Here is a 22677-nt window from a genome sequence, read left to right as displayed (position 1 = left end):
GATCCGAGCAATCTCTCTCTCCTTTTTTTTTGTGTGTTTGTCTTCTTTTTTTTTTTTTTTTATGTATGCATTTGTTCTATTTCTACTTTTTCATTTTGAATTTTTCTTTGCAGTAATTATTTTTTTCATTTATACTGACTTCTTTCTATACGTTTGCCATATTTTATGCATTTTGTGCATTCGTTATCTTTTCTTTTCTTTCGATTTAACAAAGCTTAACTGTTTTAATTATGTTTTAATTATTCGACACAGAAAGATGGAGTTTCAGAGATGTTATCCTTTACTACTGTACAATTAACAAAATTCTTTGAAGATGAGTTAAAAAGCTAAAAAGATAATAAATTGCTAAAACTGCATTTTATTTAAGTTTCTATTTAATGACACAATTTTTCTGTTTTTTTTTTTTTGCCTTAATTTTCGTTGCTTTTATCTTCTTATATTTCGCTTTTTAGGAATTGGTTTTTTCTTCCTTCTTTCACAAATTACTTTGCGTGTACTTGAGAAAAAGATTGTACGAGCACGATATTCGCTAGCGAGCGGCTGTTGCCGCCATTCGTTAATGGTTGTGTTAAGTTTAACTAACTTATACACTTTAACGACGCTCTTTTTACTTTTTTATGTTAGAAAAGTTGCAACGAAAACACCTTCAGAAACGAGGAGTGCGAAATTTAAAGGATTCCAAGCCGAACTTTATTTTTTACGGTGAGAAGACTTTTTCGCACAAATTATTTTCACGTCATGAGTTTTCATTGAACTTTGCCCTAATTTAACGTCGCGCTAATTAATCATATAAAGTGAAAGTTAAAACTTAATTACGATTTATACTCTCAAAAGAAACGCGTAATATATTTTTTAACTTTTTCACAGCATTGGATGTAAATATTTTTTTATGGTGACGCGCGGACTTGTCATAAAAAATCGTTCGTTCGTGGTCTCAATCTTTTTTTTTTTTCTACCATCGGAAACGGATGTATTCATTGTAATGAAGAATCATGGAGACTACGCGTTATCTAACACATGACTTGTCATTGCAACGACGAAGCGCATCCTCGTTATATGCATACATACATCTGCGCGAAGGCGTTTTCGTTCTGCAAATCAATCCGACGTATAATCAGTAGCGACAAAGCAGACGCGAAGTTGAGATAGACCGGAAATGATGATCCCGAAGAAGAAGAAGAAGAAGAATTTCCCTTCCCATCTTTCTTGATACACGAAGAGTTCTCGGTTGGGCGTACAATGCATCAGCGCGGCGATGCAAATCGAGTGGGAATCTGGCTGCGATGACGTTGCCGACGTTCCGGTTGTTACAAAAGCGCATCTAAGTAATAACTCGGGTAGTAATCATCGGTAGGTACCGCTCGCATCATTCATGTGCGCATGTAATGTGTTTTATATGAGCGCACGCTATATATATATATATAGTATGTATCTGAGAAAAATTCTATATTTTTTTCAGGGAGGAGTTTGTTGTATAATATTAGATATATCTTTGTGTCTTTAAATTTAAACTTTCGATGCACATATATGAAATGTCGACGCGAATAACGGAACGTATGCATGTCAGATGCATGCGCGAATGAAGCGCGCGGTACACGACGATGGTTCTCGTCCTGGCGGTTCGCATCTCCGCATTATGCTCGCTTCTCCCCGTTCGAAGGATGACGTCGTGGTTGTAATTACGCGGAATGAAAATGCGTGACGTGCGTTCCCTCCTCCTGTCAACGATGCATTATCCATGCGTTCTATTGCGATCTCTTATGTTTTCTGCGCTTCTCATACGGCGAGGGTTTTGTGGAGCGTCATCGTAAGTATAAAGACGTTCCCTGTGATATTCCAATAGCTAAGATAGAACATTCATTAGAGTTTGATACAAATAATCTCGCGTGCATAAATTTTTCATTTCACGAAAAATAAGAATCATTATTTATTCGACAATAACGTCTATAAAACGACTATTGTTGTCAGTAACGCTGTCATATCTTTGCGCGAGTGAAAAGGTAGGGAAATGTAATTTTTAAGAGCAATATCTCTCGCGAATTTTAAGAAAATGGGTAGCAAACTTTTATTATCTCGAGTACGGAACTACGATTAACCCAGTGTGAATAACAATAGTTTTTTTACATAATATTTCTAAAAAGTGCCGTAAACTCCAATGAGCATTTTATCCCAACGACGTTACTGGCGCAGTAGGTTTACTTATAACATGCGGTAAAAAGTCGCTATTCGCCACGACTCGACTTTGATTGCGGTAACGTCACGAACAAACCGCGAACTCGACTATTCTGACCTAGTTCAATTTCGTGTTTGTGCCGTCGCGGCGCTTCCCCGTGTCGACGAATAATTTATCTTTAGTGGAAAAGTTTAAACTGGCTTTCTTCGAGAAACGCGCGCGTAACGAAGCACCGCATGCAGCTCGACTGCACGCATTTAAACGGAGGTCATTGACCTGAGCATTTCCGCGGGTATATGATAGTAGCGCTGTTTACAACAGCTATTTAGTCCCTTCTTGATATCTCGAGGAACATTCCTATTGTATACGTAATATTATCAGAAAGATGAGAATGATAAAATTGATAGGTTGTTGCCAGATTGCGTTTGTAGCTGGAAACGATCGATGTAACTTTATTTTTGTATCGTCGAGTAATTTAGAGAAAAAAGAGAGAGAGAAAAAGAGGAAAGTAAATTTTGCAGTCTGAATTACATACAAATAAAAAAATGAACGATAATTTTGAAAAAAAAAGATCTTATTATTATTTTCATAGTTCACAGACAGATACATGTCATCCTTGCCTTGTCTATTTACATTCAAAGTCTGAGAGAATGAATGAGGTAGCTATCGCGTGACGTTATAGAAAAGTGTCGTGATAGAAAATTCAGATTCTTCTACCAGGATTCAACGAAGCCCTCGAGCCCTCGTCTTTAAACTCAGGACATTGCCCCGAGTACGTCAAGGGGTTTGGTACCACTGGCACAGATGCATAAACGCACGACACGCGTGCAATGCGTGTACCGCGGGTACCGCACACACGCGTGCATCCGGAGATGCGTGGCGTGCGTGTGCACAAAACGCGCGTACTTACACTACATGCAAATAAATATGCCATGCGAGGGACGCGCAGGGGGAGGAGGGAAGGGGGTATGGATCTACCAGCAGGGTGCAACAATAGGCCCTCAGTAGTTGCCATGGTAACACCATCAATCCCTTAGCAACAGCTTGAGATGTTAAAGCCGAGGCTTCGCCGCGCTTTGTACGATCATTTAATGACGGTGGTACCCGGGAGGAATCCGGGATCATGATGGATTTACTCTGTGCGCGAAAATGGCGACCGGTGAAGGGTAGCGTAATCAAAGCGAGGTGACATGCTCTCAGAGAAGATAGAGATGACTTTGATGTGGATAATTCTCGAGATATTATAATTATGAATAATCTTTCTCTAGAAAGTCATTAATACGTGTACGACGGTTGTGTTAGATTTTAATAAGTATCTTCTCACACAAGTGAAGATTTTTTAGGAGATTATTCTGTATCGATTTGCGAAAGAAAATTTTAAAATTTCTCTCTAGTATATAGTTATAAGATTATAATTATTAAATTAGTTCAAGGATTATAATTAATAAATTAGAGGATGCGTCGAGTTAGTTACAAAAGTAAATTTGCTAATCTGTTGTATAAAAATATAAATAGACGAATCTGATATAAAAAGAGGAAAATTTTTAAATGTTGAAACTTAGAAAACTTGTAGGAATTTGTAATAAATAGTCATACGTGGCTGACATAATCAGTTACTTTATTGCATTATAAATTGTCATTTATAGCAACAGGAAATAAACATATATATATATATATATATATATATATATATATATATATGTGTGTGTGTACAGTCGGCGATTTCTATTCTAGATTGATTACTTTAAATAAAGGAAGGAAGTCGGTAATTGAGTCGAAACGGCTTCTCCTTAACAATCTAGTTTTTTTATTAGCACCGGAAAGTAGCGGTGAGAAATTGTGAGATAAGTATACAAGAAGCCCCTCTATCTCTAGAATGATGCAAGATGAGAAGTAGAATCATTTTTCAATTTCCTCAAATATTATTACGATGCTATAACAGTAAATTAATTTACTCTCCATTGACATAAAAATACAATGAATTTAGTTATTATTAATACACGTAATATTCATTATTTCGGGATATATCACGCATTGTTCCTTTATCGATTAACCAAATATATTTCATCTCGCTGCGAGATTGCGTTGAATGTGTATAAAGTTGCAAAAATTTGTCCTTAATTGCTCCTACATTTTCCCAACTGTAGCTCACAACGTCTCACGCTGCAAATAACTTCGTCTGCGGGTTTTAGGGCCGTCGACCGCTCAGCAGCCACTCAACGTCCTTTCATTAATTCCTACCTGCTTTAATTCCACCAGCTCGTTTCCTGCGCGGGCTAAATAATAAAATGAAGGCTGCGGGCGTAGTCAAAGTCGCGCGACTAAGTCCGATGCCCACGGCAGCGCGCGTCAAGCCGACTGCGAGGGTGAAAAAGAGGTCGGCAGGAGGAAGAAGAGGAGAAGGAGGACCGTCCTTTTATCGCGCGTTCTCGTCCTCTACCGCGTTTGCTATCTTTCTTTTTTCTTGCAGTCACCCCCGCGCACGTCGCGCCAGCCAGTTCCCTCATCCACCTTGGCTCTACCTCGGTGATTCACTCCCTGGCGCAATTACATATTTAGCACACGAAAGTTCAGTCCGTGCCCGAGTGTTTCCTCTCCAAATTCGCGCGTGAAAAGAAGATTCGCTCGCTGTCGACGCACCGGATGCGCTTCGCTATCAGATCTAGCTTGAGGCTGTTCTTGGCAAACCAACGAAATCCTTGGTTTATAATTAGATTGCATTTAGTGAAGCATGTGTTTCAGCCTTAGTCCGTAATATTTAATATTTCTTTTATCTCATGCAAAGTTTCATCATGTTTTATGGAATTTATTTTATAAAGAACAGTAACATTCTATATTTTTTCCATAAAGTAACTTTCATAAAGTAGTAAAAATAATTACATTATGTATATAAGATTAGATAAAGATCATCTTTCAAAAGTTTGATTTTTCTTATTGCGTTTAATACACATTGATTATCATGCAAATATCAATTACTTTTTAAATAATTATAATAATTATAATAATTAATTATTTGTTAGATAATAATATTACCTAAATTATACAAAAGATCATGCAAGAGAATTTATATAATAAACATAAATTTGAACATGTACATTTGAATAGACATTTTACAAACATTTCCGAGCGAGAAATTGCTTTGAAAGCCAATAAATTGATTGATTTGCGCTAATTGATTTGCACATGAGCGAGCATTCGCTACGACAAGAATGTTTCAAAATACGGACGGTACAATGTTCGTTCCGAATGCCGCAAATGCATCTGCATGCAGATTGATTGATTTCTATGCGTTACAGGCGTCACCCACAATCCTGTAAATTGATTCTTAATTAACTGTCAAGCACCGGACACTTGAATCAGCGTGTCTCGTGAATTGTATTGACGTAATGCGCAAATACATTTCACGTGTAAAATCATGAAAATAGTAATATTATTTTATAATAGTTATAGCATTTTAATCACATACAATAGTTATATCATAATATATAAATAGTTATATAATTTATATAAATAATTTTACATAAAAAAATATATAATTTACATAAACAGTAATACATAAATAGTTGTATTATTTTAATCGTACAATAGACTAAAAGAACTATAAATCTTTGTTGTAATCGTCGCATGAATTAATTGTATGTTACATAAATATTTTTATTTTATAAAACATTCATACAAATAGCTTTGACGTTGATCTTGAGGCAGTTTAATTAGACTTTTAATTAAAAGTTTTAAATCGATTAATTAATCCGGATTATAAACAGCATTTTAAATTTTATTACCATTGAAAATAAATCGTATGTTATTTTAATTCATTTAAATTACATTTTACGTGACATTTTTAATTACTTTAATTTTTAATTATTATAATTATTAAGGGAAGCCCGATGCAATCCTTTTAATTAAACGGAGAATATTATTAAGATAATTTATTATATGTATAATTACGCAGCCTCGGGACAAATACGATGCTTTTCTACTAATTGCAAATCGAACAACATATTTATAAAAAAAAAAAAATAAATCTTACCTAGAGAAAAAAGTAAATATAGTGAGTGAATGAAACTTAATTCTCTCTAAAAGAAACAGAAAATTAATTCGTCTAACACGCGATACGGAAGGAGGAAAGTATAAAAAAGAAGAACGGAAGACAAAAGAGAATGTCACGAATATCTTTATTCTCGTCTTTATTCGAGTTTGATATTTATGACGGACACACGCCAAAGTGTCTGGCGTCGTCAACGCAACAGGTAAATCGAAAGAGTAATCAAGGTAGTCGTTAAGAGAAATCGATACGTCGTACGCGGATATGATCTCATTACTACTTATTGAGCGGCGTAAAACGACCGATCATTTTCTGACGAACGAGGGTTAGGTTACTTTGGTTCGCCGTGATACGGTTTGGAGTAGAGGGAATTGCCCCGAGCTGCATCTAGACCTATATATAGATATCTTGTCGATAATGCGAGATTAATCCTTTCGGTTAATGCGCTTTTCCCCGGCGTGCCGGCAATTAATCTTTGTAGGGCCTGATTACATTGGAGGGAATTATGCTGAACGCTGGCCGCGTTTGCTCGGTCTGCGATTAACCACTGGTTCTTGATTATGTTGCTCACTAACGGCCCGGACTTAGCGCTGAATAATCATTTTACGATCTCTCCTTGATTCGCGAACGTTGCCGTATAATGCGAATAATATTACTATACGAGTTGCATATTTTTATTCGGTATCATAAATTCATATTAGCTGAATATATAGAAATAAAATACACTAATACAATCAGGAATTAATTCCTTCTGCCAAAAATATGTGAATATAAAGAAAGAAATGTGATTTCAAATATATTCTATACAGTATCGCTTTCATTTCACTATTAATTATTACGATCGAGATTAAAGATATGAAATGCACGGTAAAATAAACAGTATGATTAACGCTGTCAGCAATCGCGATACTCGGCGCTGTTTGCCAACTGACAGAATCGAAACCCCGAGATCGAGAGAGAAAAGAAGTCTCGCCACCTTCATTTCCATATCATCGACCGCGCATCTATCCACTATGTTTTGTCCACAAGGTCCGTCGTCGTCGAGGGCGCGATTTGGAAATTGGCAGAACGCAACCGTGGTCCGGGCATTGATTAATGGCGCGCCTGTTGCAGCCCCGGTTACAATGCAATTTGCTTTGCGCGCGCGAGCGGTGCACGCAGCGAACGCGCGGACCTGCCGATGTTTGCAGCGCGGGACAGTCCCCTTTCCTTCTCCCCCCTCTCCCCCCCCTTCATCCGTGTGCACGCGTGTGCTCTCGCAGCGAAGTGACAAAGCCGTGACAAGAGTGACACGGTGACATGGAACGCGCGACAACTAATTAATCATCCTGGCGCGGCCGAACGCGGACGCCCGCCCGCGCGTTGCAACGGAAGGGTTAGTACGGGGCGATGCATGCGTACGTGCGTGTGAGTGAGTGAGCGAGTGAGTGCGTGGCACAATGAATGCATCGGCATGCACGTCCTTTTGATTCCGTCGGGTGTCCTGTGACGCGCGCGCTGTCGCAATCGCGTACCATGGTCGAGCTTTGCGTCTTTGTCCAGTTTGCAAGCGTCCTATTCTGCATGAATTAGTTTCTCTCTCTGTCTCTATTCGTTTGCCGCATCCCCTCTGTATCTTGCTTTCTGTTCGTCGTATGTACCCAGTTGCACCATCCCAGTTGCAGCTACTATTCTCTCCCAAATAGCGATCGCCATTCGATTTGCCTATCGGCACTGTTGCAGATACCCGTCGAATCGCGCGTTACGCTTACTGTCGGCGTGCGGTTTCATCAGGGTTGTTGGACGTTCGATTCGGTTTCGATAGGAAAGTGCGCGATCGCGCGTGTTGGTTTAGCATTAATTACGGCCGCGGCAAGTGGTCGAGATTAATGGCTGCGGTGTGCCGTATAATATGTAATATCGAGAACACATTTGGGCCGATGTAATGTATTATAAACGCGTATTCCGCAAGTAGATTACCGTAGTTTCACGATACACTCCGCGTTACCGGATGCTAATGGATATTTTTCATTCGCTTATCACGATAAATGGGTTCGTTATGTTTTACGGGTCTCGCTTTTAAACGGAAGAATTAAACACCGTGCGCAGGTGCATCGTTAAGCGTATTATTATAGCGCTGCACTGAAACGTTATAAACATTTTATAAACGCGCCGTAATAATTTGATTTACCCGGACCTCGCGTATAAAACAGGCTATTTATTATATAACGCAGTTATAAGTTATAAGTTAATATTGTAACTTTGTTATTTAAATTGCAAGCTATTTTTTAATAGAGAATATTTTAGTGATAATTTTATTCTTGTTTTTTTTTTTTTTTTTTTTTTTATTTTACTCGTGTTTATCGCGAAGGAACAAATAAATATCGAAGCAGTCTCGGGATCGGAAAATCTCCGGGAATGAGAATCGACGCGAGGATATTCGGCAATTTCGTTAAACTATTGAAGTCAACTGCACCCTCGAGTATAACCCTCATTCTCTAGTTCTCCTCAATTCGTTATCGTGCACGCGTTCCACACACGCATTTGCATGCTTGTACGCGTCGCAATACACTTCGCACTGTTATTTTCTCTCTCGTTGTCGGCTCTCTCTCTCTCTCTCTCTCTCTTCTTTTCATTCGTTTTTTGCATTTTCCCGGGACCATTAGTGCCGGAGGAAGACATCAGCTTCCACTCAGTGATTACCGGAGAACGGAATTTGCATAACACACGAATCGCGCGCGCGTACCGCCATTTACATTTTATTTTAATCGCGGTAATCGATTGAATCGTCGTCTCTCCCGTACCCTCTCAATTCGTTGGAATGAGACGAGGAGGAAGGGAGAGTTCGGAAGCCGATCAGCCAGCCAGCCAGCTAGTCGAGCTCTCGGCGACCGAGACGGGGTGCGTGTGGTTCGGGTACTTTAAATAAAAATAAGATGTGTTGTGGGTGTGCATAGGCGGACGTATTAGCGATTGGGGAGAGGCTTGGGAAGTTAGTTTTAACGAGTCTTTTCCACTGTCGGAATTAGTCTGTATTCGATTCGATTTTGTAAAGCATTTCAACGTTTACAGTAAACGAACGATCATTTGCTAGAAATAATCAAGCACTCAAAAAAATATTTTGCTAATGTTGATTTCTAGATATCTCAATTAAAATTTATCGCTACTTTTTGTATCTGTTAGAATGTTGTTTGTCACGTATAGAATTTATAGCAGCAATATTCTAGCAATACCTCTAGAAAATTTAAATCCCATTGCCAAATATTAATCACAAATATAATAGTCCTTGACAATAGGCATCACAGATAAATTTTTTGTTTAAATTACGCTAATAGTACAAATATAAATTGTGTCTCTGTCATTTAAATTGATTAAGTGCAATATACATGCAGTATCACAGTATTGGCCAATAATTTATCTGTTTCAGTTAATTTTTTACACCTAGAAAATTTTTGTTCAAGTTGCAAGATCATTTTTTTGAGTGTATATTTTTCTCGCAAAATATTAATCTTTGAAATTGAATCTCTCGTTTAAATTGGACCTCTGTCTCGATAGAATGATTATTAAACATTCAATTTAATTTAAAGTCCAATATCAAAGTTAATTCGAGGTGAAGCGCTCCTGTTTCGATTGTTTTTATGCGAAAAAAGGCTGTTAATTTCTCATGTGATAAGAAACGATAAGATTTGATTATAGACCTCGCTCTCTGTCGAGAACGGGAAATGCGAATAATTTTGCGGTAGTCCGTGTTTGTGCATTACTGGAATTGGCTGGACGTTACCGACGACGATGTTGTCGGTTTGTGCACCGCCTACAGAAGCCCCCCAAGTATCACGACGTACGGGGAAGCGTACCACGACCTTTGAGCGACCCTGAAGTACCGTTGTCGTCGTCGCCGCCGCCACAGAATTCATGTATTTTCTGGATAATAATTTCATCGCAGAGAGAGAAAGAGAGAGAGAGAGAGAGAGAGAGAGAGAGAGAGAGAGAGAGAGAGAGAGTGAGTGAGTGAAACGCTTCCCTCTTCTATTACCGGCTACAAATTACAGCGGGCGCGCGGCAGTAGTTTTGATATACGATATCCATACTCCTCCGCGATCAAGCGCGATTTATATGGTGCAACAATAACGTTTACCCTCCGCGCACTAGAGTGTATTTCACGGGGACGACGACAGTTTTACTGTGGCGATATAACGCGCAACGAGAGCGAAAACCTCGACGCTGCATACGAGTATGTGTATATAATCGTTGCGGCTTTACGCGGATTATTTGCACTCGCGGTCATATTACATCGCGCGTTTATTATGCAAACGCGCGTTACGTATAAATCGCCCGGACCGTAATAATAAATTTCCGTGCCGATACGTTACATCAAATTTTTCGTACGAGACGCGAAATATGTATATTTCGCGATTGTGTATTTCGTATAATTGTTTAAGATTAAATTTCATTGCCGATTAAATATCGAAGATTTATCTCGTGCTCATATTCATCCCTCTCTTTTTTTTTTTTTTCTTTTTTTTTCGAAACGTTAATGAATAAATATTTATTCAAGTGTATACGTATAAGAATGAGATTAATGATATGCGGAAGCGGAACCTCATTTTTGTTTAACGTAGCCGCCGGGGCGGAATAAAGCGTTTATTCAATCAGCAATGCAGAGTACGAGTATCGAGAGACGAAGGCGAACATGCCATTCGAAGGTATCCATTTCGTGATGGGTCGCGCGCATTGTTCTAACGCATTTCGATATTAATCGTAATTGAAGCATTTAATGCCCGGTGGCGTCGATATTCCAATAATTCAGCCCCTTCCTGTCACGGGGTATAATGGTGTGAGGCGCGAGGCTTCCCTGTTCGATTCCCGTGGGATCTGGTCCTTCTCGGTTCTGCGGCAATGCATCACTCTGTCCGCAGCCCCGTAACTCACCGCGAGGCTCGTCCACACATATACGCGCGCACACATGCGTACGGGCACGCACACGGATGGTCGATAAACACGCACGGTCGGTTTAGGTGTGCTTACACACGCGGCATAGCGATGGAAAGACGGGGTCGAACAGATATATGGCCCGAAGTGAACGACGTATCTAATCTAACCCTTCTGGACAAGATACTCCGTGATGGCCTAGGGGGTTGACCGACCATGCGTTAACCCATGGCCGCTGGGCAACGAAGTGTAATCTAAAATTACAAGAATCCACCGTGGGCCATCCAGCAGCCACGGGCTACTGCCATTTGTCACTCGCTACGACAATTGCTATCGACAATGTCTCCTGCGAAAAATATATATCGCGTACATCTCGAGTGGCACCGACGCTATCAGTATCCGACGTAATCGTGGGATATTCGATACACATTTGTTGCTCGCCGACTCAATTCAAGTCAAGTTTTGTTTGGAAAAAGTGAGAGAATATGTAGGAATGTACGCAGTAGCAAAATCTCTTCTCTTTAATTTTGTACTATTTTTTTTTTTTTTTTTTTTTTTTTTTTTTTTGACGCAGTCGGGTGCCTCGCCTTTAAAGACCTTAAGCAAGGCCAAAATATCGTAGGTGTCATTCTTGGACAAAAAAATATTTTTTTTTCCCATCAAAAAGCGATGAGGCGTAAAAAGGCACAAAAATCGGAGATATCTTTCACACCTTAAAAATATTGCTCTTTTCATACTTTTCTTCCGTTCGTCATCCCTCCTATGGTACGAATAACTTCCAGAGAGAAACCATTAGTACAATATACAATTGCACCGCAGGAGTCCGAGCGAAAGTTTGGTTAACGTGAGAAAAGATCGCGTGGAGAGAATGAGAAATCGCTTCTGTCTCGCTGCCTCTTGAGGGTCTTTCTTACCCATTATTATCGATCTGGAGGCTCAACGTGAAAGTGAAATGATAACCGCCAACTAAAATAATGATCCAAAATGGGCGTGACGGGTCGCAGATGCCATCGGCAGATAGCGCCCGCATCGTGGCATCTGCTACGTCCACTTTTGTCAGGACGCGCATAAGCGCGAGCGCGATGCAGATTTAGCCGATAAGAATGATTGAAACACCATGCGTGTCGGCGCGTGAACGCGTGTGAACGCACTATGCAACGATTCGCAGTAGAGTTGTAGCCGGGGAGAAGCATTCTCTCTCGGTGCGAAAAACTTCATTGCGTACCCTCCCTCCCGCGGCGTCGTCGCGCCCTCGGCATGAATGGCCGGCACTGACCTATCCAAGAGATCCCCCATCGCCAGTTGTCTCGCTCTTCCGCAAGACTTGCTATCTCCAGGAAATAATCTGCCCGTATTGTAAAATTATGCCGCGTCGTAATAATGTACGCTAATAAATGTACACGTGGCCGTGGTACACGAGTGCGGCATATGTCAGAAATAAGAGGGGCGTTACGCGAGACACTTCAAACGAGAGAAACATAAATATTTATTTTGCATAAAAAAGAAATGTATAATAATTTATAAAGATAACGTTTTTCTCATAAAATAATAATCATTAAATAAGCTTAGAGAATATGATCGCACAGATAATATAAAAAACTAAATTTTCTTGGACGTTAATGTCCTTTTTTTCGTTTAACGAGCTACCGGTAATGTCACCTTTTGCTCAGCCCTATAATATTATTAAATTAAAAGGGTAATATATAGGTAATATATAGGATATACCAAATTCTGAAGAGAAATAATTTTCCGAGATCCGTTACGCGCAGCATTAGCTGCTCTCATTAGCCGTAACATAACACCTTGATGACTTCCACTAGCGATATTACGATCGACTTTATTTCCCCCTCGTCGACGATTAACTCTGTATCAACTATGGGAGCAAAACCAGTCTGAGAATAACAGGCGATTCAATTTTCGCCGCGTTTCGAGTCTCGCGCATGCCGGGCTAACTTCCTGTAATTAATTATATCGACGGGGCGCAAGGGCAAAAGGGGGGAAGGGGATATTTTTTTAGGTCGGAACTATCCGGCAATATGTCCGTACGATTTCGATAGCGTGTCGCGATCGTTCTCTGCAGTCGAGGAGGCGGCTCGAGTAGCACGCGGGAAGTGGTGCCGCATTAGTCACAGGCCATTTTGCCACCGGGCGTGACGGGCGCGCTCTTTTATTTTCTCTAGTGTTAATTCGTGCCGCCCTTAACAGCGCGACGTGTCATCCGCGTGCCCCGCTTTTTCCCGCGCGCTTTAAAATCCCGCCCCGGGCCCCGGGCCCCGGGCTCCGCGAGCGATCGGGCACGTGGCGATATAGGGGTGCATCGCTTAATGCTCTCGTCGTCAACGTCGTCGTCGCCGTCGCCGTCGCTATCGCCGTCGCCGTCGCGCCTTGATCTTGTCCTCCTCCTTGTCGACCCAGATGCATACATAATTAATGCCGTCTATTAAGAGGACTCCCTAATGGGTCTAACGGCGTGTAAGCGGTTGATTTTTACGCGCGGATGGACAATCGGGATGGCGACGATGATAAATACCGATGAACATTTGTCGACATTTATAGATATTATCGATATAAACGATGACACGATGTTAGTTAATTAATTTCTTATAATGTTGCGTAAGATGACTTTGCACGCAAGATGACAAATTATTACTCCTGAATACCAATGAAAACGATCCACCGCGGTGTTTATGAGATAATATTAAGTAGCTGAACAGATCATGTATGTGGGACAAGTCTAGATTGCTACAATGATTTGTTTCAATTAAGCGCACGATAGGTCTGGTAGGGATAATTGCAATCTATGGAGTAGACAAGGCTAACAGGCTGTGCAACTTCTCATTCTGCATATTATAAAGGGGATCTGCTACGTATAATAATGTATAATAAAAATAAAATAGATCTTCTTATTCATAATCATTGTCTATTAAAATGATTGAATAACAAGTGGCGTTATAAATTAGTAAATAGTAGAAGGATTTATATCGCAGTATATATGCGAATTTATTAAGCATGCGCGAATCGTGGTTAAGTATAACGTTCATTGTTTACATAATTACTTTGATGCATTATTCGTTTCGCGAATGCATCAAATAAACAACAACAAACTCCGTTAACGAGGCGATTCGCCCGCAGCTCAAATATTTACGAGAACTGCGGCACAAAAGGCAGCCTCGCGGTACGTGAAAAGCCGGGAAAAAAAATGGGGTGCGCCGCCGTCGCCGAGGGTCGTGGTATCGTCGCGATGATCAAAATGATCGAAAGGTGGCGAGCGAACCAGCCTGACTCGGGGTAATCAGCGAGAGCGCGGGGCAAAACGGTAAGCAAAGTGAATCTCATTAGTCGTGCCCCGCTGCACGGAAGAGGGGTAGGAGAGGAGGGGAGGGGGCCTTACTTTGATGTCAAACGAGGTGCCCCGGGGCCGCAGCTCTGTTATCGTTGTTATTATACGAGAGCCGGTACCGTTTCTAATTATCGTAGAGGAACCGGAAGTCGCGTAGCCTATGCGACATTGGGGCTTTGCAGGCAGTCGAGTACTGACTGACGGGGATGATTTTCTGGTTTGCAACGCGAGATGACAAACGAACCTCACGACCGTCACCTGCGTTATCGCGATAAACGCGCCTTTGCCGCACAAATGATGAATTTTCGATTTGAATTAATGGAGATGAACGTGGATTACGCGCCTCTTTTTTTTTGTAAATACATGTCTGACAATGAGCACGCAATAGATTTTAATTGCGCGTCGCGATTTATCATCCGTATTTATTTATTAGCGTAAAGAAGTAAAAACAAATACAAAGCTCTTTAAGACAGAATTCGAGACGTACGTTTGAGATGATTTGTTAGATATTTCTGCTGATGTAATCCATGCAATATTAAATTACTAAATAAATATGAAATAATCGCTACTACTTTTTCATTTTATTTTTAGTATCCGTGATTCGAAGAAAATAGTCATTGCTATCTCGACATTCTCTTCTGAAAGATTATCTATTAACTAAATGCTAATACACACTTTCGCGCTAATTTGCAAATAGAGACGGCTCGAGGAGAAAGTTCTTGTCGAATTTTCTCCCATTTGAATACACGGAAGCCAAGTCGCTTCTGCGGCGCTGATCGACGCTGATCTTCCGTTCCAACGATTGCAACTTAATCGCACGTAGAGCGACACGGAGTATAAATCCGTGGAGGGCCGGAGCGTATGTCACACTGATTGCACATCCGCTTCCGTCTGTGCTACGGTCGCGCGCGCTATTATAAAATCGGCCCCCCCCACGAAAGAAACGTAATATTTATTGCCGGCTTCCGTTCAATTAGGGGTTGACACGGGGCGAGAAGGGATCGACCTCCACCAGCTCCCGTGCTTGTCGATGCTTTCGAAATCTATGTTTTCACCCTCTCCCCCGTCTCGTGTTTTCGAAGGGTGCTTCGAATTTATACATTGTTTGCCCCGCTCTTCCGATTCAGAACGACGATACTCGCGAAACGGTTCGAGAGCTTTTTTTCTCTCTCGCGATATTAAGGGTGTCGAGAGTGTAGCAAGGGATATGTAAATAATCACTTTTACAACGGCGGATGGTTAGATGACAGGAATGATATTTATTTGCGAACCGAGCATTATTCCAGCAAATTCAACGTAAGCATAACGTTGGAGTAGTCTACAAACATGTCTATATATACATATAGATAAGAATATTTAAATTAAATAATTAAATAAAAATATGCGATATAAGCTTTTATGTCTTATATTTTTGTATCGTTTTACTCTTCTTTTTTTTTTTTTTTTCTTTTTCACTTTTAGTATTGTTTGTATTGTTGTAATTTAATTTGGCATAACTTGAATAATTATTTGGGTAATTGTTGTAATTATTTAGGATAATAATAAGTATAAATTATTGTTACATATAAGATTGCAATGCATAAATATTAATTAAACTTTTAATTAAATAATCGATTCGTATGCTTCATAAATTCGACCTTCTTTGTACCGAGGTCCCATGGTGTAATGGTTAGCACTCTGGACTTTGAATCCAGCGATCCGAGTTCAAATCTCGGTGGGACCTGTACAAACACATTTTTTTTTAATCACTTTTACATAGTTTATTACTCCTTGTACAATATATTAATATATTCGTATTTTTTATACATTTATATTTTGTTACATTATTTACACTGATCGTGCGTATATTATATATTATACGTGATGTAGGATTAGAGAGTTCATATGATTTAAATACGTATATAGATAAGCTATATCAATACGTGTCAAAGAGGATCGCGCATTCGTTACACAATGTAATTGATACGGCCAATAGTCGCTCGTATCAGCGAGCCAGTCGCGAAAGTCGCACTCGCTCGACCGTCGAAGTCGCTTAATCAGCGATTACGCAATCACGAGTGCATTCTAACACAGTCATTCGTTTATCGTCTACGCGTGTAATCGTCGCGCGAGATTCGCGCGTGTTATCGCGAAACGGGGACCTCGTTCGATTGCGCGCTGTCCATCAGTCTCTTATCTCGCTACGAATCGCCGTCGGATGCATCCGTGACTTTTATTACCTGTCATTTAGCTCGAGTTTTTTTTTGCACCAGACGCTACGATGCGACGCGATAATATCGAAAAAAACGGGGAAGTGTATATGATGCGCATTCGATTGCGCATGTTTGGACGAAATACGATCTAACGCTGTCGCGATTGCGATACGCGAGTGATTACAGACTCTCGACGAGCTGAAATCCGCTAATTTTTCGGGTTAGAGGCGACGCGATTGAATCGCGAGAATACGACCCGCGAAGCCGCAAAAGAGTCGCGACACGTGTCTACACGCGTTTTCATGACGTCAACTCGCTATGCAAAATTCGCTAGTTAAATTCAGCATGTAAATGCATTTACATGCACATGTGTCGATTGAATTCTTTATGAAAAATTTACGATTCAAAAAAGAAAGAGTTTTATGAATAAAAGATAATTTTGCGCGGACGAGCACCGTGTAGAAATGTCCGAGAGCTGGTTTATCGTAATCTGCCGGCCAAGTGTCCGCGGTGCTTTCATTCGCTGACCATTTCACAGCGCGGTATAAAGAGCGGCTTTACGATCCCGCGGAGACGGCGTATTGTCAGGTGGGCGGATACGCGTGTGCGTTCGATCCGCAGGTGATTCCGTATATACAGAGTGTCCTAGGAAATCTCTACCAAATAATGTTTGAATTTCTCGAAGTAGCAACGCTGCCAAAAATTCTTTGGCTCTTTATTTCATTGTTATAAATATATTCTTTCGATGTTGTAATTTTTTTTCCGTTTTGTTAATGAAAAATTACATCTTTTACTATCGTCGTATATTTTGAAACACCTTGTATGCAATTTACGTTATACCTATGTGTTACGGGAGATATATACATGTACAGGACGTATTCTCATTGTACATTGGGCATTAACTCAAGGGGGGAAAGAGACGACGGAGGCGTGCGCAAATCGCGACTGCGAGGATAAGGGTTGCGAGGGGGTTGGATCATCCATTTTAAATGCGGATACGATACACTTTTTTTCTCCCGTCTAGCGCTTTTTCCGCCGAGCCTGTTTCGTAAACACACGAAGGCGGGCTTAATGGCGCGCGTTTATGCCGCCTCACGTGCTCGTTGTCGCCTCGTTGCACAAACGTTTCTGCTACAAACGCTACTTGTTCCTCGTATATACGCCCGCGCAGTGATTAATTGAGATAGCACGCGATTGTTTATTAGTCACGGTGGAGAGCTCAGATTAGATAAGTCGCTCGTTATAAATGGTAGGAAAATCGGGTATACATTTTTATAGAATGAAAATATTAATTTCTATCTATTATTAAAATCCTCTTAAATACTAAAATTAAAACATGAAAATACGCTTTGATCTTGCATCATCTATATGTGTGGAAAATTATGATTCAATTAAATATATTATTTCTCATTTTTTAAAATTCTTTTTCAATTTTGTATAGAAATATATGCAAAGTTGGAGACTTCTTCAATGTGACATTTGTTTTTAGAAATTACAATTGTTTTAATATTCAATCGATAATGAATACAATTCTGTGTCTTTGGATAACTACTTTTGAATAATTTATTTTCCTTTCAATGTTGAAACGACGATATAACGACGACATGTCGATTTATTTAGTGCGTCTGACTTCGGGATCTGCAGATGTTAAATAGATGGATTATATTTCGCAGTATAGACCGTTATATGAGAATCACGGTGGCGCAATCAGGAGTAAATGGCACGAATAAGTAATCGGCGTTCGTTAATGCCGATGGATTCTCGTTTCGTGAACCAGATTCCCGCGGCGCGGTCGTATAGCGGATTCAACGTAGGCGACGACGGCGACATTTTCCTACGATCGTTACCGGAAGTTCATCAAGATGTGACAACGCTACCGTGAAACTCTCCCGCATGCGCTCGTAAAATACTTTCTCAATTTAAATTTCAGCACGACGATCCCCGACGAACTTTCCGGTTAACGAGCGGAACCCCGGAACTCAGACGGGTGATAAAATACTTCCCGTAATGACAGAACGTGTAATCGAGAATCACACGAGCTTTTATCTTGATATCTTATTTGGTGGGAATGCATTTCTGAAGAGATATGAAAATCGAGCGATTTCATAACGATACCGAGTCGCGATCGCAATTAGTAAACGATTCATTCGGAAAATTCGAAAGCTGTATTCGTCGCAGCTTTTTAATTTTTGATCTCAAGTACTTTTGATTTATCACGAGAGTAATGTAGAAGCTTACATTTTAAATGATTATTATCCGCTTGATATCTCGGCGAAATAAGGCCGCTATTACTCGCGTGCGGCGCGATATAAAGCACGCCCATTTCAAGTCTAAATTAATAATTCCGCGGTCGAAACAGGGCCGCTTATCGTGCCGAGATAGGTGACTCTCTAAAAGTTTTAAACGTCTCGATACAGCCAGCTAGCGTAACACGGGTAGGTGGTATATGCGGAATAAAAGTTACGCCGCAGTAAATTAAAGAGATTTATGCATCCTTCCGCGATGCCGGATTTATCGCGCTTCGGGCTCTCCCGCGGTGAAGCTTAACTGATCGACAATGTCGAGCTTACTTGGCGAATATGTCCGTCGTACCCGAGGTACTTTCGAAAGGTTTCGTATAACCGTCCAACTCTCTCGGAACTTGGCGGCTGTAAAGTCTGTCTTATCCGTGAGATAATGTACGGATCGTTCTGCAGCTTCCCGTCATCTCGAGGAGAGATGAGATGAGACGAGAGGACATTAAACAGCTATCGGATATCGTAGAATTCGTAAATGAGAAGACTGCAGTAGCGTTATCGAGATTAGCGAGAGTCTCGTAGATCGCGTTGAATATTATACGATATTATAGAACGACAGCTGTGACATCTAATGTTATATAATTGCATTTAGCACCATCACGATATAACGCGTCATGAATAGCAAAAGCGGAAATTCAACTGAAATGCATTTAAATTCGATTTTTAAGGTTCGCTTAAACTTAAGATTCACTTTAACCTTTCATCGTTCTTCGTGAAATTTATTCTCTGCGTATCTTAGGTCTATATTTCTTATCTAGTATTTTGAAATTTCATTTGTAACAGCGGTGAGTGTGTAATACAAATAATTTCAAGCTTTTCGTCACCTATGAATCGTAATTACATTTACGTATTTTAGAGAACACTTACAACTTTGCAGCTAAATGGCTGTAAACCCTGGGTGTTCTTATCCGCGAGATAATACGTCGCTAGTCGTCTTTGCGCGGATTACTGCTTCCTCTCTCTCTCTCTCTCTCTCTCTCTCTCTCTCTCTCTCTCTCTCTCTCTCTTTCTCTCTTCTCTTTCTTTACAAATTCAAGCGAGAGAAACGGGGGCGAAAAGACATTAAGTAGCAGGCCGATTGGATAACAAACATTTTATCGCGTTTAATTTTGAGAGTGAGCGCCTCCGCGACGTTAAACTTTAACAGCTCCTTTCGCAATAAATAATATTATGCACGAGTAGGAAAAGCTCGCGAGCGAGTGAGCCGCGGGGCAATTAAATAAAATGTGATACCGTTCGAGTTATGACGGGAATCTTTATAGCTTATGGCCGCGTATTCCTTAAATCCGAGCGTAAAGTAACTTCGTTTATATACATCCGTTTATACACAAAACGTATATATATTTTGTGCATATACACATATATGTATATGTATACGTGTTGTCTTGGGGCGATTTCCTCGTACGCGCTCTAAAGAGCTCTTTTTACGAAACCTCTAGGAGACTTTAAATCCACAAGGGAGCAAGAAAATCTATTCGGCAAATAAACTGTATAAATAAACGTACATATATTACTTGGTAAATATCACGGTAAATAATGTTACCGTTTCCAAAGTATCGCGATCGCAGGGGGCGCATTACAGCGGGATCGCGAGCCCGCTGTAATCTCGTTGCCAAGAAATTTCACATAAATCCAACAGCAGGCAGCTTCTTGGGCCAATTTCCCATTTACCCATAAAACTTCGATATCTAAGATTTACGCACGTCACGTCAATTACAAGGTGTTTTATAACAGCCTCTAGGAGCGTGGCGCGATGTGCCCAACCCCCTTCGCGACACACCCTCGAATTTGTGTCGTAAAAACATTTATTAGGCATCGAGCGAGTGGGGCAGCGTCTTTAAATAAGACGAGAAATTTTTTTATACGCCCAAAGAGTGTGCGTCCCGCATAAAAACGGCCGACGCTCCGTAAAAACGAATCCTTCGAAGATGCTCCCGGAAATAGTCAACGCTTCCTCGCATCGGGAGCGATCGCTAGAATGTGGCGATGGTGATTCTACATCTACTCGTGTACAATGTCGCGACTTAACTGCTTCCTAAAAATTGTTTGTCTACGCGACGCTTTCGGACTTATACGATCCATCGTGGCGCCGCTTTTAGTCGGTCCATCTCCCTGCTCGTTATTGTCATTGTTTAAAGATGGACTTTAAAGCACGGCGATGATAAAACTGTCCATTGTGAAACAGATATATATATATATATAAGGTTTAAATAACTTTTATTATTATTTCAAATTATATTTTTAATTTACACACACACACACACGCGCGCGCGCGCGCGAGATATTTTTAATTTTATCAGCTCTGAAATTGCCAGTATATATATATATATATATATATATATATTGTGTTTGCTCGAATCGAAATGACCGAAATGGACTTATTCGATATTCCAGAATTTGTATTTGGCAGCAGAAATACTTGGAGAATATCTCGTGTCCTCGATCTGAAACATTCTCTATGAATTTTTAACCAATATCGTTTGGCAACGAGGTCAAGTCCTGTAAATAGTGTCAGCGAGATTGGAGAAACACGAAATATGTGGAGAATCTGCTGTCCTTTCGCGAACAACACACAGCAGTTCACGTAATTCTTGACATTTTATCTCGAGGGTGGAAACACAGGCTTTGCCATCTCCCAGATCGTGAAAACTGTCTCGTGAACCGGGAAACACGTTCTCTTCGCGAATCCCTCATTAAATATTCGTCTCTCATTAAACCAGAGTGCGATCTAGGACCTTAATTCGGCGATGAGGAGTAATTAAGCGACGCGAGAGGAAAAGCGCGGGTGGCGAGGTACTTTGTTTCGCCGTAAACCGAGTTTAATGACTTCATGTAAAAATACCCCATCGGCTTTACGATAACCCACCCCTTCGGGGGCTCCTCGTTTTCCTCCCGGAGGCGTCTCCTTCGTCTACGGCCATAATTTTATAGTTTTATGTAAACTGTATCGGGGCCATGAAACACGGGCGTCTATGATGCTTTGATGGTGATTGGCGTGCATCGTGAGATACAGGATTCTCTAGAGGCCAGTGTTTCCCAAACGAACAAAAAAATACATATTCGGAAGCAACGTACTTTGTTTAAAACATGTTTTGTTTCTAAAATTATAATGTTCGGATGTATGGTAAAGTTAAACTAATCGATTTATTTTCCTTACAATTGTCTCTGAACATTTATTTAATTTTTTTTACTTACGTTGATTTAAGTTTTGATTAAGAAGTTTCTAATACATTTTTTTGTCTCTATTTATCGTATAGATTTTTGACACATAAGATATATATCTTTGATTAAATTTAAGAATTGTGTGGAAAATTATATTTTTTTCTATTGTATCTTAAAATAATAATATATAGATAAAAGTATTTACACAAGTGCAACAAGTTTGTGAAACGCTGTTCTTCGTACATAAAAAATTCAGACTACTTTCCACGTAAGCGCTTTGTCACACAATTCTCTTCGGTTCGCTACCTCAAGAACGAAGCTGCGTCATAAATAAGTGATAACTATATCGCGACATGGCGAGAAACATCAGATCAAGTATCATAAAATTTGCAGAATGAAACAGTACGGAGAAGGATTATCTGTGTATATTTTGAGTTACCATGCATCTCTCTCTTTCTCTTATTCTTTTACACGATAATAAACAATCGATAAGAGATAATAAACATTGAGTGCGCGCGTTGCTTCTAAAATATTTTTATTTTTTAAATAATTGATAATTT

The 22677-nt window shown here is 40.2% G+C and overlaps 1 non-coding gene across 1 annotated transcript; it reads left to right on the top strand.

Annotated features, from left to right (window-relative positions):
• The first annotated feature begins 16117 nt into the window (after nucleotides 1–16117).
• Nucleotides 16118–16189, top strand: Trnaq-uug (transfer RNA glutamine (anticodon UUG)). The gene has a single exon. It is a non-coding gene; the product is annotated as a tRNA-Gln (tRNA).
• Nucleotides 16190–22677: the final 6488 nt, after the last annotated feature.

The sequence above is a fragment of the Anoplolepis gracilipes genome, chromosome 9, assembly GCF_047496725.1.
Source record: "Anoplolepis gracilipes chromosome 9, ASM4749672v1, whole genome shotgun sequence".
NCBI lineage: Eukaryota > Metazoa > Arthropoda > Insecta > Hymenoptera > Formicidae > Anoplolepis > Anoplolepis gracilipes.
This window is presented reverse-complemented; position numbering and strand designations above follow the sequence as displayed.